Source organism: Schistocerca serialis, chromosome 1 (assembly GCF_023864345.2).
Source record: "Schistocerca serialis cubense isolate TAMUIC-IGC-003099 chromosome 1, iqSchSeri2.2, whole genome shotgun sequence".
NCBI lineage: Eukaryota > Metazoa > Arthropoda > Insecta > Orthoptera > Acrididae > Schistocerca > Schistocerca serialis.
Window position 1 is genome coordinate 931,601,880 of NC_064638.1, and position 17,304 is coordinate 931,619,183.

General features: G+C 39.0%; 1 protein-coding gene across 1 annotated transcript in view; it reads left to right on the plus strand.

Annotated features, from left to right (window-relative positions):
* LOC126449497 (mitochondrial sodium/calcium exchanger protein-like) overlaps nt 1-17,304 on the plus strand; it is a 160,871-nt gene that overhangs the window by 23,122 nt on the left and 120,445 nt on the right. The window lies entirely within an intron of this gene.

Consider the following 17,304-nt stretch of genomic DNA (forward strand, 5'->3'; position numbering starts at 1 on the left):
TACAGAGCAAGCTTCTGCTTGTTGTCTTTCTACTGATTCGTTACTCTACCTGGTTTTATGGAAGTCGTATCCCTGCTGGGTGTGTGTGCGAGTGTATACCTGTCCTTTTTTCCCCCTAAGGTAAGTCTTTCCGCTCCCGAGATTGGAATGACTCCTTACCCTCTCCCTTAAAACGCACATCCTTTTGTCTTTCCCTCTCCTTCCCTCTTTCCTGACGAAGCAACCGTTTGTTGCGAAAGCTTGAATTTTGTGTGTATGTTTGTGTTTGTTTGTGTGTCTATCAACCTGCCAGCACTTTTGTTATATAGTTTTTATATAAATAGGCAATGTAGAACCGTCATAATAATAATAATAATAATATAAAAAAAAAAAAAAAAGTGCGTATGTTTCCCGATGTACACATTTCTTTCCCCCTACCACGCCTGGCGGTTCTCACATCACATCAAGTTTCTAATCGGTTATTTTAATGTTTGTGTTTAAGTGTATCTTTGTGTGTATGCGGGTGTGTGTTCGCGTTGTCTGATTCTTCGACGTATGAGATGTAGGTTATTAGAAACCACGGAAACCAGGAAGGACTTCTGCGATGGAAGTAGATGAATATGGAAAGAGGGAAAAAATAGATAGGTCTTCAAATGAGAAGTAAGAAAGGAAATAAATAGAAATAGTTGCTAAGATTGAAGAAAAGAAAGAAGATAGTCCCAAAGACAGGAAACCCTTCCATCCCCCTTCCCCTGGATCCCTACTTCCCTGGTACTTGAGTAAGAAGCCAGAGGAGGTTTTGTGTTAAATCGCCTCCTACAGAATGGACATTCCCACCTTCACCCTTGAGGTCCCCGAAGGAAATCTTAGCAACTCTATGGAAAGGGTAAATGGTGAAGAATCAGGCACACCTGTTTGCGAGGGTTGCTTGAAAGGTATGATGTAGTGGGCATTTTGTGTTAGTCATGATTTATCTGTTGGTGTAAATTATGCTTTTATCTATACTATACTAAGTTGCAGTCATACCCAGCTTTCTAGATAATAAGATTATAGGATAGTTTAAGATTTTAGGAATAGATGACAGAATAGTTTAAGATTTGCAAGGAATTTGGCGCAGGAAAACTTTTAGGGAAGAAACACCGAAAACAACTCAGGTCCCGACGGTCATCACTCTGCCTGTTAACCCTTTCAAAATTGATATAAACCGTCTGATTTACATCACATCTCAAAAAGGTATAAAAACAGAAAATCTATACACTATGGTACAACAGTTGTACGTCTGATATTATATTTTTCCAGAAATATAATATCCCATTCAGTTTATGTTGTCTAGATATCATTCTGTTTAAATAGTTTCATCATATTACACTTTCCACTAACATAATATTCTATTCATTTTATTTCATGCCTAGGGTTCACTTTCTTTCTTATTGTGTGATTCTCCTAAGTTGCAGTCATATCCAGCTTTCTAGATAATAAGATTATAGGATAGTTTAAGATTTTAGGAATAGACGACAGAATAGTTTAAGATTTGCAAGGAATTTGGCGCAGGAAAACTTTTACGGAAGAAACACCGAAAACAACTCAGGTCCCGACGGTCGTCACTCTGCCTGTTAAATCAGAATGTTAACATCCCTGGGGAACAGATGACTCTGCCCAGTTCCCATGGATTTGATATTAACTTCACTTGAGCAAGTGCAGACCAGTACTTCTCTTTACATTTCTGTGGACATTTTTTCCATTGCAAAACAATCACCACTTTACTAGGTAAAACCACATTAGGTGAAGTTATTCTATGTTCTACTCTATCCTGGATAAGTTTGAATCCTTTCCACAAGTCATCTATAACCTTACTGGTATCATTAAGTTTGGAAGAAGCAATAGGCAATACGTTCCTGCAGGTTACTCTCACGGCAACTTTTCGATCTATTATTTCCTCCACCTGTTCCTCCAAACTATTTATATTTATAATCTTGGAGTTCACTAGTTTTTCTACAGTATCTACTCATGTATTCATGCCCATAATTTGTGATTGGATAATTGGTATTAACTTCTCTTGCTTATCAATGCTTTCTCTTACAGTATGTAATCTCTACCTTACAGCATCGAACTTAACATTACATACATTTTCAAATGATCCTAACTTTTCCTTTAGTTCAGTTTCTACTGTATTACATTTTTCCTCAATATTTTTTCCTCAATATTTTTTGCTAAATCTCGGATCTGATCATTCTGTTTCTGACCAAAGTCAGTGAACAGTTGATTTACTTGAAGATTTAAAGAACTCATTAATTCTTTCTTTAAATCTAATTTCAAATCTTCTACTTTACTGTTTAATGTGTCAAATTCAGTCTTTGTTGCTTGACTATTCAATGTTTCACTCTGGTCATTTATAATTTCACTTTGAGAATTTAAACTAGAATGTACCAAACATATTTCTTTCCGTAGAGTTTCATTCTGAGCATTTAATCTAGAATTTAAAGTTGCAATTGATTGTAAACTCTGTGCTTCTAGTTTAGAATTTAACTGAGCATTTACTGAGTCTAACTTAAGACTCAGGGCTTTAATTAAATTTACTAGCTCCATCCAGTATGGCATTTCTCTACTGATTCTCATAGCCATAGCTGGTTGTTGAGTTTCAGCTACTTGTTTCACGTTATCCATATTCTTATGCACTTTAGATCTAGTCAACATTTAAAAACTTCACTCAAAGTATAACAACTACATGATTACAATTCACTCAACAGTTTATCCAACTTTACACTCAAACAATAAAGTACTATTTTATGCTCACCCGGTGTAGAGTTTAGGTTGCTTTGGCGAGCGTATGTGGAATCAGCACTGGTGAGCAGCAGCTGGTGCCAGTGCCCTCAAATGTAGGTTTCCACATCAACATTGGTGAGCGGATGTGGAAGTAGGTCAGCACCAATGAACAGCAACTGGTGCCGGCAGTGTCAGATGTTGTTTTCCGCATTCTGCATGTTGTGAGAGCTGTCTACTCCCCACACTGGATCTTCTTAGTTGAATTGTTCTTGGTGTATCTCTTCTTAGTCTAATACATTGAGATCTTCTCTCTTTTCTTTTAACATTATGACTTTCTTACGTCTTCCCTTTTGTTCCATTTACTAATTTTCTCCATTTGATTTTTAGGCTTAGTCCAGTTTCTCATAATGGTTCTCGTGTCTTGTTATGCTCGGTTGCTATGGCAACACCTAATATCTTCTTGTCTCGTTTTTGTCTCAAAATTCCTGTTTCCTTCTGTCCTTTCACACAGGTCACCACATTCTAATGCTTTGCGATGTGTGAAGCAAAAAAATAATATTTTTTTATCTTCGTAATCTGATGCTCACATACAATAACTTTAGTGCTACGGTACTCGTTGATTAACGATGTATTTGACTCGAAACCAAACAGAATTTTCTGTAGAACATAGATATATGACTACCAGAAACCAACTAAATAACATTTATGAGAGAGTTGGTTTAATAACCATTCCTCTTCTCACTATGAATCTCAATACATGTCTTACACTCTCCATGTCCTTAACGAACAATAATTAACAATACTTCAATTGTCCTTCTTTTTTTCACTACAATAGTCAAAGTTATAAAACAGCACATAATACATAAACACTCCTTGTTCTTTCACTACGGCTTCCGTGGTGTGACCAGCAAACACTTGTCAGCATCATTCGACCACCGCGTTTATAGTCATCTCACGATAAACTTCAAACCTGCACACACAGCCAGATGATGCACAGTAAATAGGCTCTCTCACACTTATATTTAAAATATCATGTGTTCAAGATGGTAGAAGGACAAGTGTTTCTAGAATTTATGCGGAAATTCTCGAACACTACACATTATGCACATCTTGTGAATGACTTCCTTCATGATAACGACATCACTCGACTAGAGTGGCCAGCATGTTCTCCAGACATGAACCATATCAAACATGCCTGGGATAGATTTAAAAGGGCTGATTATGGATGATGTGGCCCACCAACCACTCTGAGGGATCTAGGCCGAACTGCCGTGGAACAATCTGGGCCAACAGTGCCTTGATGAACTTGTGGATAGTATGCCACCACGAGTACAGTTATGCATCAATCCAAGAGGACATGCCATGGGGTATTAGAGGTACCAGTGTGTACAGCAATATGGACCATTGTCTCTGAAGGTCTTGTTGTGTGGTGGTACAACATGCAATGTGTGGTTTTCATGAGCAATAAAAGGGGCAGAAATGATGTTTATGTTGATCTCTATTCCAATTTTCTGTACAGGTTCCAGAACTCTTGGAACTGAGGTGATGCAAAACGTTTTTTGATGTGTGTGTATGTGGTGTCTGTCCAAAAGAATAGACACCACTTTGATCCAGGAACCACTATGAATTAAGATATAAAGAAATTACAGACTTTGGCTGTGAGCGGGCACCAATTTAAAGCAGTGGGGAAAGTTGAAAATTTGTGCTGGATGAAAATTTGACCCCAGATCTTCTACTTCCTAAGAAGGTGCTCTGACCACTAAGCCATTCAGACACAGTGGTCATGACAAATGCATGGAGTTCCCTGGCAAGCCTCCTGTCAGATCCAAATTCTCAGCTTATTCACACACTGTTAATGTAATGCCCCTTGTCTATTATCCTCGTTACTCACTGCATTTTGATGAGTCCCATAAGAGTTCAAGCCTGGTGTGCATCCACACTGAAGAGATCTACTTAATCATATATATGAGGTCTGTTCAAAAAAATCTGGAACATTTGAAATTTCATACTAAGGGTGTGTTGGAGCGAAATGTGGTTGGCATCCCTGCACACGTCTGTGTTTAATGTGTAACTGCTGGAAGTTTCATTATTGTATGCCTGTCAGTTATTGTTCAGTGCTGTAGTGAGTAGAATGTTGTCTTACACAGTTTGTGAATTTCAAGATGGCAGAGTTAGAGGAGCAGCACATCTGCATTAAATTTTGTGTGAAACTTAAGAAAATTTTTACAGAGACACACCAAATGATGCAGGAAGTCTATGGTGATGAGTGCTTAAGAATAGTTCACATGGTTTAAAAATGGTCAGACAGAAGTTAAAAATGACCCTCGTTCAGGACTCCCTTTGGTGTCTACTGATGATGCTCATGTCAGGAACATCAACAAAACTGTGCATGGCAATTGAAGACTTATTGTCTGAGAGATTGCAGAAGAATGTAATATTTCATTTGCATCATGTCATGAATTCCTTACACAGTACCTTGGAATACATTGTGCTGCTGCCAAGTTCGTCCCATGGCTCATGACTCAAGACCAGAAACATCTTCACTTCACAATCTGTGAAGAGCTTTTGGACTGCACAAGTGGAGAATCATAACTGGTGATGAGACATGGTCCTATGGTTATGATGTTGAGACCAAGGTTCAAACTTCACAATGGGTTCTACAAAACCAAAAAAGCTTGTCAGGTCAGGTCAAATGTCAAAGCCAGTTTTCTATGACTTTGAAGGATTTGTTCATCACCAATTCATGCCACAGGGCCAAACTGTTAATCAATAGTACTATTGGGATGTGTTGCAATATCTGCAAGAAAATGTGAGAAGGAAACATCCAGAAATGTTGCGAGACAATTTGTGGCTCTTGCATCGTGATTATGGGCCCACACATTCATCCCTGTAGGTATGTGGCTATTGCACAAAAAAATGAAATCACTGTGCTGCCTCATCCACCGTGTGCTCCAGACCTGGACCCTGCAGACTTGTTTTATTTCCATAGTTGAAAACCTCATTGAAAGGGTGAATATTTGCAATGACAGATGAGGAAAAAGAAAATCCGTAGACAGTGCTTCATGTGATCCAGCAAGATGTGTAGCAAGAGTGCGTCTGGAAGTGGAAAAGGTGTTGGGAGTGGTGCATCAATTGTGGAGGAGAGTATTTCGAAGGAGGCCATCCACAATAAGTAAAAGATAAGAATAGAAAAATTTTATGAACAAAGTTCTGGAATCTTTTGAACAGACCTGTCCAAAAGAACAGATGCCACATATATATAATTAAGGCAGGGATAGCAAGTGATTTCTTCAATGTGGTTGCACACCGGGCTTGAAGTCTAATCGAAATTGACGAAACACAGTGAGTAGAGAGGGTAATGAGCAAGAGGCTCCACATTAGTAGTGTGTGGATAAGTTGCTAACTGGAGTCTAATGGGAGCTGTGCTAGGGTAATTTGTGCAGCTGTGATGGCCACTGTGTCTGGATGGCCTAGTGGTCAGAGTATCTGCCTAGTAAGCATGAGGCTCAGGTTCAAATCCCAGTCCAGCACAAATTTTCAGCATTCCTCATTGATTTAAATCAATGACCTCTCACAGCCAATGTAGGTAATTCCTTTGTGTCTAGAACAGGTAGTCCAGAACCCCACTCATGATAGAAATACAGAATGATCACAAAGTATTGCCCTGATTATAAAAATTTATAACAGAATAACCATTTGGCATAATAAGTTACATTTGATGCCGTAACATTGATTAGTGTTACTAGTTTTTTTCAAGACCACTTACGTTAGTAAACCTCAATGTGTGCTCCCTCGGTAGCCCAGGGAATATCGAGGTGGTATTCCAGTTCCCGCCAGGTGTTTCGTAACATGTGTTCTGTCACAGTACCCACAGCAGCTTGATTCCTAACCTTCAGTTCGTCAACATCAGCAACTGGTGTGATGAAGACTCTGTCCCTGTTACAGCCCCAGAAAAAATAGTCAAGGGGCGTAATGTCTGGAGAGCGGGGTGGCCAGCGTGTTGGACCATTCCTTCCAATCCACCGATCTGGACATCACGCCCCTTGACTTTTTTTTCTGGGGCTATATCAAGGACAGAGTCTTCGTCACACCAGTTGCTGACGTTGATGAACTGAAGGCTAGGATACAAGCTGCTATGGGTACTGTGACAGAACACATGTTATGAAACACATGGCGAGAACTGGAATACCGCCTTGACATTCTCCGAGCTACCAAGGGAGCACACGGTAGGGTTTACTAATGTAAGTGGTCTTAAAAAAAAATAGTAACACTAACCTATGTAATGGCATCAAATGTAAATTATTGTATCAAATGGTTATTCTGTAATAAATTGTTATAATCAGGGCAAGACTTTGTGCTCACCCTGTACATTGGATATAATGGCAACACCTGATCTCTTTGAGGAGGTAATGTGCAGTCCCTACGAAATGAGGTGGGAACTGAAATTGAGGTTAGCAAAGCAGAAACTGAAATGTTTAACTCTGTTTTAAAATGTTCATTTACCAAGAAAAACCAAGGAGAATTGCCCCAATTTAACCCTTGTACCACTGAAAAGATGAGTGAAAATAGTATCAGTGTCAGTGGTGTTGAGAAATGGCTGAAATCAGTAAAATTGAACAAAGCTCTGGGGCCCCATGAAATCCCTGTCAGATTCTATATAATGAAATTGCTACTGAGTTAGCCCCTCTTCTAACAATAATCTACTGTAGATCCCTTGAACAGAAAAGTATGCCCAGTAGTTGAAAGAAAGCACAGGTAACACCCATCTACAAGAGGAGTAGTAGAAGTGATCCACAAAACTACTGTCCCATATCTTTGACACCAATTTGTTGTAGAATCTTAGAACTTATTCTGAGGTCAAATACAACGAGGTATGTTGAACAGAATTACCTACTCCATGCCAACCAGCATGGATTCCAAAATATCACACTTTTCTCACATGATATATTGAAAGCTTCGGATCAAGGCAGTCAGGTAAATGCAGTATTTCTTGATTTACAAAATGTGTTAGACTCAGTATGACACTTATGCTTATTGTCAAAAGTTTGATCATATGAGGTGTCAAGTGAAATTTGTTACTGGATTGAGGACGATTTGGTAGGCAGGACACAGCATGTCATCTTGGATGGAGAGTCATGGCCAAATATAGAAGTAACTTCAGGTGTGCCCCAGGGAAGTGTGTTGGGACTCAGACAATAATAAATGGCAACCTCAGACTTTTCGCAGACATCTGTAGTGAAGTACTGCCTGAAAGAAATGGTATAAATATTCAGATCTCGATAGTCAGCTGTTGATAAGATTTCAAAGTGATGCACAGATTGGCAATTTGCTTTAAATGTTCAGAAATGTAAAACTGTGCACTTCATGAAATGGAAAAACATAGTATCCTATGACTGTAATATCAATGAGTCAGAGTTGGAATCAGCCAAGTCATACATATACCTGGGTGTAACACTGTGAGGATATGAAATGCAATGATCATATAAGCTCAGTTGTGGGTAAAGCAGTTGGTAGACTTCACTTTATTGGTAGAATACTGGAGAAGTGCAGTCAATCTACAAAGGAGATTGCTTGTAAATAACTTGTGTGAGCCATTCAAGAATATTGCTCAGGTGTATGGGACTGTACCAAATAGGACTACCAGGGGATAGTGAATGTATAAACAGAAGGGCAGCACCAATGGTCACATGTTTGTTTGATCCATGTAAGAGTGTTACAGTGATGCTGAAGAAACTGAACTGGCATTCTCCTGAAGATAGACGTAAACTACCCTGAGAAAGTCTACTAATAAAGTTTCAAGAACCAGCTTTAAATGATGACTCTAGGAACATACTACAACTCCTTATGTATCACTCACATAGGGATTATGAGGACAAGATTAGAATAATTACAGCACACACAGAGACTTGCAATTATTCTTCCTGCATTTTGATAATTGAATGGAATGAGAAGAACCCTAATACCTAGTAAAATGTGATGTACCCTCTCCCATGCACTCTACGGTGGCTTGCAGAGCGTGGATGTAGATGTAGATGTAGATGTAGAGCATTATGGCATCGGGGGGGGGGGGGGGGGGGGGAGTGGGAAACCAGCTAAAATCTTACCTCCAAGAAAGGGGGAAGAAGGTGTTTTTGGATGAGATCTGCAGAGCAGGTGAGCGCGTAGATTGCGAGTGGGGAACTATATTCCACAATTCCACAGAGTCTCCCAGGGATCTGTCCTTGGTCCACTGCAGTTTCTCATGTGTATAAATGACTTGCCCTTATCACAGAAAACATGGATGTTTGCTGACGATACTAGCCTTGTGATAAACAATAAATCCTTCACCACCTCAAGGCTGACATCACAATTTGTTCCCAGAACTCCTAACTACATCTGCATTTACATCTACATCCACACTGTGCAAACCACTGTGAAGTGTATGGCAGAGGGTATGTCCCATTGTACCAGTTATTAGGGAGTATGGGAAGAATAATTTCTTAGGCTCCTCTGTGTGCACAGTAATTAGCCTAATCTTTTCTTTGCAATGTATGTGAATTGATGAACAGCAGTTGTAATATATTTGTAGATCCATTGCTTGAAGTTGGTTCTAGAAACTTTATAAGTAAATTTTCGTTGGATAGATTGCATCTTTCTTTAGGTATCTGCCAGTTTAGTTCTTTCAGGACCTTCATGACATTCTCCCGTTGCTTGAATAAACCTGTGACAACTCATGCTGTTCTTCATTGTACCTGTTCATTATCCCCTGTTAGACCTATTTGATTAGACTTGAACAATATGCTGAGATGGGTTGCATGAGTGTTTTGTGTGCAGTCTTCTTTGTTAACTGGTTGCATTTCCCTACTATTCTACAAATGAACCATAGCCTATCACTTGCTTTACCTACGACTGAGATTACATTCCATTTCATTACTTTATATTTTGTTACACCCAGGTATTTGTATGAGGTCACCAATCAATCTGTGACTCATGAACAGTATAGTCACAGGATACTTTTTGTGAACTACACAATTTTACATTTCTGAACATTTAAAGACAGTTACCATACCTTGCACCACTTTGAAATATTATCAATACCTGACTGAATATTTGTGCAGCTTCATTACAGATAACTGCATTATTTGTGAATAATCTGAGGTTAATATTGATATTGTCCATAAGCTTATTAATGTAGAACTTGAACAGCAGGAGTGCCAACACACTTCCCTGGGACAGGCCTGAAACTACTTCTAGATCTGTTGATGGCTCTCTATCAAAAATAACTTGCTGTGTCCTCCTTACCAAAAACACCTCAATTCAATCACAGATTTTGCTTGACACCCCACAAAATTGTACTTTTGATGATAAACATGGATGTGGTACTGAGCCAGATGTGTTGTGGAATCAAGGAATATTAAGTATATCTGACAGTCTTGATCCATGGCTTTCAGCATGTCATGTGAGAATAGTGCTAGTATGGTTTCATAAGATTAGTGTTTTTGAAATTCATGCTCATTGATGTGGAGGAGGTCTTTCTGTTCAAAATACCTCATTATGTCTGAGCTGAGAATATGTTCTAAGATTCTACAACAAATGGATAGTAAGGGGTTACAGTTAAAACAGAGGCTAACAGAGCCACAATTTCAGTATCCCTATCAGATTCCACTGGGCCCTGGAATTTTGGTCAGTTTTAATGTTTTCAGCTGTTTCTCAATACCACTGATGCTGATATCTCTTTCACTATTTTTTTAGTGGTACAAGAACCAAATCAGAGCTGTACTCCCAGGTTTTACTTTGTAAAGGAGATTTGAAAACAGAGTTAAACATTGTGGCTTTTGCTTTGCTATCCTCTATTTTAGTTCCTGTCTCATCTGCAAGTGACTGGACAGTAACTTTGGGGCCAGTAACAGCCATTACTTACTGCTGCATGCTATGATGCTCACAGTGTGATGCTTTGGTTAGTGTAGCTGGTTGGCATGGTGTAGATCACCAGTACAAATCTGACCACTAATAATTATTTATTATTTAGTATTTATTGTTTCTGGAATGTTCTTGAAATATGTTATGTTTGTAATATTTGTATGTTCCAGAATATTTAAAGTGTGTATAAGTTCAGCATACTTGATTATTCATTTGTATAAATAGTAGCACTTGCTGTTCAGGTGATTTCTGTTCTGGCTGTTCGTTAATGTCAGTTCTAAATGTGGTTTCACTTCTAAGTGCTGTACTTCATTGATGACTTTATCTTCAGATTTGGACTTGATTGTTCATAAGTTCCATATATTCAAGATGGATTTCTAAATAGCAGTAACTCAGCTGCATATCATGCATCTACTGTATTTTATGGAGATGCTACTCAGTAACAGATAAAATGGCTGAAACGATTGGACTGAGATGCCAAATACAACAGGAGGGATGACATAATGTGTCTGACAAATTTGTACTTTCACTTGGAAGGCACAGCCCAGCAGTGGTTCGAGAACAATCAAGAGAAGCTCAATAGATGGGACTAATTCTAGGTTGAATTGTAATCTTCCCCTCCCTCACATCATTTGTTGATTGTCATTCACTTCAAAATAAAATATTTTAATAAGCTTCGAGAGGAGAAATATTTACAACAAACTTTTTTTACTTATCTTCTTTTCTCGTAGTTGGCCCCAGTTCTTCACATCTAGGGGCTGATTTTTGAAGCTGAAATTTTTGACATAGTAGGTTCCAAATTACATGATAATGCTGAAGTAAGTCTGTTCCATACTTCCTGTTTCTGTAATTTTTTATTATATCATGTTTTTCTATATCACACTGTCTTTGCAATTTCCACTTCAGAACCAAAAATTACATTGTTACTCCCAAAAATAAAAACATGTCTGATCTCAATGGAAGCGTGCCCACTACTAACTCATTCTGCAGTACTAACAAGTTTCCAAAGAGTTTACAGATTTTCTTGACAAATGACTGTCTGTTATTTTATAGAAATAAATTTAACAATTAGCATCAGATTTCATAATTAATAACAGGAATTTTTAAGTGTGCCAAATATTTTGTGAATATTTTGTAATTTCAAATATTTCTCAAAAAAGTTATTTTAACTGTACGTACAGAGCTAGTACATATCAGTTGTACAATTGCAACAACGAAAATGCAGTAATTTCTTTTTATACATTTAGGCTGAAATATAATACATCATATACAAAATCATATGAAATTCTTTTAGTTAAACAGATGAGATAATATTAAAAGGTAGAAAGTATTTTTGGTATCGGTAACTTCTGTTGAGGAAAGGTAATGTTAGAGGAGGGTGTCCCTTTACAAATTGAAGAAAATGTTCAGCTACAACCAGCAGCAAGTTTGTTTAGCAGAAGAACAATCGAAAAACAGGGTATATTATCATAGGGAAATGACACAGTTGTAGATACATAATGTTTTGGCTGTATGTGATATTTTAAATCTGAATGTAACAGAAACTGCTAAAATCTCACACCTGATGGAAGAATCACAGAAGATATGTAGCATGTGTTTTTGGTAGAGCATGTCACAATGACAGTGCAATAGAGCAATTAATGAAAAGGTGCCAGTGTAGATAGAAAAAAAGGGGGGGGGGGGAGAGAGAGAGAGAGAGATGGATGAAAGAGATGTAACTAACTGCCAAATGTGGGCCCTTTGGCATTTGTGGAACCCACCAGAGCTCATCTCCATCATATGCCAGATAGTAAGAGAAAAGGTATAGCAGTGTGTGACAGCCAGACATCACTAGAGGTAGCAGTCTTAAATGTTGACCTCATACATCAGGAGGTAATAGAGAATGTTGAAGAAGAGGCTTAGATGTTGAAATTTACCACATCTGCCTTTGTTCAGAATGGTAAGGAGGTGGACTATGTAAAGATTTTTGTGGTCCCTGTTACTTCTTCTTCTTCTTCTTCTTCTTCTTCTTCTTCTTCTTCTTCTTCTTATTTCGTGTAGGCCAACTAAGGACCACAGCATTCAACTATTGTATTTGGAGTGGGCCTTGATGTTTGCCCAGTAGTTACTCATCCTCTGGCTGTGTTGTTCCTTCCTCTCCTGTGTCCCTAATACAGCAGTTAATGAGATGGGAATAGGTTTAACTAATTCTTTGTGGCACTTTTTAACTAGGGCACTAGATATCTCATCCCATCCAGCTGAGTGCCTGGTCCTTAATGTTTAGATTATTTAGATTATTCGACTTATTTCATGCTCACTTACAGTTCTGAATTCAATGTGTGTGCACTGGGGTCAGCAAATGTTTATCTTGCTGTTTTGGTCAAGAGGTTGAGTTGGAATGCTAGATGGAGTGATGAAATATTTATTAAAAATGTTACACATTGTTCATAGATGCAGAGGTGACATATCAAGCTAAAACTAAACAAAGGTCGCTACACTACGCATACATTGATTACCAAAAAGCTTTTGATAGTGTACCCCACTCATGGTTACTACAAATATTGGAAATATACAAAGTAGATCCTAAATTGATACAGTTCCTAAACATAGTAATGAAAAATTGGAAAACCACACTTAATATCCAAACAAATTCAAATAATATCACATCACAGCCAATACAGATTAAGCGTGGAATATACCAAGGAGACTCATTAAGTCCTTTCTGGTTCTGCCTTGCTCTGAACCCACTATCCAACATGCTAAATAATACAAATTATGGATACAATATTACTGGAACATACCCACACAAAATCACACATTTGCTATACATGGATGATCTAAAACTACTGGCAGCAACAAATCAACAACTCAACCAATTACTAAAGATAACAGTAGGATTCAGCAATGATATAAGTATGGCTTTTGGAACAGACAAATGTAAGAAAAATAGCATAGTCAAGGGAAAACACACTAAACAAGAAGATTACATATTGGATAACCACAGCGACTGCATAGAAGCGATGGAAAAAACGGATGCCTATAAGTATCTAGGATACAGACAAAAAATAGGAATAGATAATACAAATATTAAAGAAGAACTAAAAGAAAAATATAGACAAAGACTAACAAAAATACTGAAAACAGAATTGACAGCAAGAAACAAGACAAAAGCTATAAATACTTATGCCATTCCGATATTGACCTACTCATTTGGAGTAGTGAAATGGAGTAACACAGACCTAGAAGCACTCAATACACTTACACGATCACAATGCCACAAATATAGAATACATCACATACATTCAGCAACAGAAAGATTCACATTAAGCAGAAAGGAAGGAGGAAGGGGATTTATCGACATAAAAAACCTACGTTATGGACAGGTAGACAATTTAAGAAAATTCTTTCTAGAACGAGCAGAAACTAGCAAAATACACAAGGCAATCACTCATATAAATACATCGGCTACACCACTGCAATTTCATAACCACCTCTACAACCCTTTAGATCACATAACATCAACAGATACGAAGAAAGTAAATTGGAAAAAGAAAACACTTCATGGCAAGCACCCGTATCATCTAACACAGCCACACATCGATCAAGACGCATCCAACACATGGCTAAGAAAAGGCAATATATACAGTGAGACAGAAGGATTCATGATTGCAATACAGGATCAAACAATAAACACCAGGTATTACAGCAAGCATATTATTAAAGATCCCAATACCACAATGGATAAATGCAGACTTTGTAAACAACAAATAGAAACAGTAGATCACATCACAAGCGGATGTACAATACTAGCAAATACAGAATACCCCAGAAGACATGACAATGTCGCAAAAATAATACATCAACAGCTTGCCTTACAACATAAAATTTTAAAACAACACGTTCCTACATACAAGTATACACCACAAAATGTACTGGAGAATGATGAATACAAATTATACTGGAACAGAACCATTATAACAGATAAAACAACACCACATAACAAACCTGACATCATACTCACCAATAAAAAGAAGAAATTAACACCACTAATCGAAATATCCATACCCAATACAACAAACATACCAAAGAAAACAGGAGAAAAAATTGAAAAATACATCCAACTGGCTGAGGAAGTCAAGGACATGTGGCATCAGGATAAGGTTGGCATTATACCAATTATACCATCAACTACGGGAATCATGCCACACAATATCCACCAGTACATCAATGCAATACAGCTACATCCAAACTTATATGTAAATCTACAGAAATCTGTAATTATTGATACATGTTCAATTACCCGAAAGTTCCTAAACGCAATGTTTGCCAGGTAGGCAGTGGCTGGTGAAATACAACAGTGATGCCTCATGTAGTATGTTAGCAATTGTCATTCGTTGCTCGACAGGTTCGGGATACCTCTGAGCCAGAGCAAAGCGGATGTGGGGAGGTAGTTTATCCGTCCATATGGCGAGGAGAGCTGTGTCAGGGAGTAGATCGTCGCTGACCGGGGCCCGTAGCCGTCTCCAAAGTTGTGAAGGGTTGTTGTTGCCGTATTGCTGTCTCAGTTGAGGGTGCAAGCCGACGTAGAACTGTCTTTTTGGCTGTAGTGTACCGGGTAGCTGAGTCCGGGGCGTCGACCAGGCCAGCAATCAAGTCCTCCTGGTCGTGCAGGTGGGTGATAAGGCACAGAAATCTGTTTGATTCATCGAGTTTGAAATGGTCGAACACTTCGTCCACAATTTTGAACCAGGTTGTTGCCCTGTCGGGATTGAACCGCGGCAGCGTCGGTAAGCATTGTAGAACGTTCGGAAGTACAGGGTGAGTTGAATTCATCAGGGCACTGCCTGAAACGAGCTGTTGTTGCTGCATTATTCCCAGAGAGTGTGTCTCCAGGGTATGTGGCAATGACGGCTGATCGGGTGGCAGCGTGAAGGTGACGCATTGTGGTTGAGCGCGATCTGCCGCGACGCGGAAGTCCGATGCAAGTGAGACACCATAATGTGTCAATTTTGGTTGCAGAAGTTCAACTGGAGCCAGCATGGGGGCAACAGGTGAGAAAAAGATCAAAGTTTGAAAACGCGTGCCAGTCCGCGGAAAACTTGACGTGCAATCAGAGTTGGAGCCACTTGTGTTGCAGGGAGGCTGCGCAGGTGAGCTGTCCAAAAGCACAGTGAAGAATATGATGTCGAACATTGGGCGAAATGTATGAATGTTCACTGTTCATAGTCACTTCACTCAAAACGGTGTGCGGAAAAGGTGTATGTCATGGCACAAAACACTGAGGCGTAGCAGTAGGACGGAGATGGAGGTCAGGCACAGATTACAAGCCATTGTTCCTGTTGCAGGCCGAGGTATTGCAGCAGGAAGGCATGTGCTGATGCTGAACCAAGGCAGGCTCGGGCATGATCAGATGCTGAGGAGGTTGACCTGTGAACAAATCAGTTGCGGCCACATGGCAGGAATCCGCATGGTACTGCACGGATTGTGGTGTGGCAAACTGTTGTCCTGGCAGTGGTAGGTTATCCAACGGAGCATTTGCAGAAATCGGCATTGATCCCGCACTGCATGGAGATCCGTAAGAGGTAACTGCACCGTTGATGAGGGAGGGCACATGTGGCAGGAACAAAGGCATCTGATAGCCGGAAACATGCACACACTTAATCTCACTTATTGTTGCAGGCATGAGAACGTCCAGCGAAATCGGCGTAATCGATGAGTGAGAGGCATCGTGTTGCAGTCCTGGCGGGTGTACATCGCCGGCAACACGATGTATGTTGATCACATAATCCGGTGTTAGGCGTTGGGCGGAAGCCATTGTTTGAATGTTGTGTTGATGTAATACACGCAAAAATAACCAACGCAGAGGTTGCGGACACAGTAAAACAGCGAAAACAGAATACGTTACAACTCGGGGTCACCAGTGAGGTGGATGCTTGGGTGAATACACCAAACAACACCTTATAATCAGGAGTTCATTTATTTACCTCTTCACACAAGTAAGGCTTACAGGGAACTGGATGGTAGAACTACACAAAGGTAATGTTTTGCTAGGTTCAAAGATGATGCTCAGATCAATACTGGTGTCAGTCTCATCGGTGCCACAAAGTCTACCATCGAAAAATAATAAATGGAGTAGAAAATTCTTAGTTCTTGGGTGTGCAATTTAATGAAAACATAACTGAAAAAAACGTGTAGTAGACCCAAAATAATTAGGGTTCAGCTATAAGAATAATTGTCAACTGTGGGAACATATAAAGCAGTAACTTAACTTATTTTGCATGGTTTCATTCACTGATGTCATGTGGGATAATATTATGCAGTAACTCCTTGGTTAGATAAAGAGTATTCGTTGGACAAATGAAAGTAATTAGAATTATATGCGTCTTATAGGCATCTGCACTTGGGAATATTAACCACAGCCTTGTAGTACATTTATTTATTCATAAACTTTGTTGTCAACCACCAACTGGAATTCCAGAGTAATGGAGATATTCACTAATATGGTATTAGAAGGAAAAAGGATGTGCACATTGCTCTTGTGAATCTAACTTTGGCACAAAAATGAATGCCATCCCCAGCTATAAAACTCTTTGATAATCTGCCAATTGAAATAAAATATCTTACAGATAGCAGAAGTGTTTTCAAACGTAGACAGAATTTGTTTCTCCTTAACAACTCCTCCTA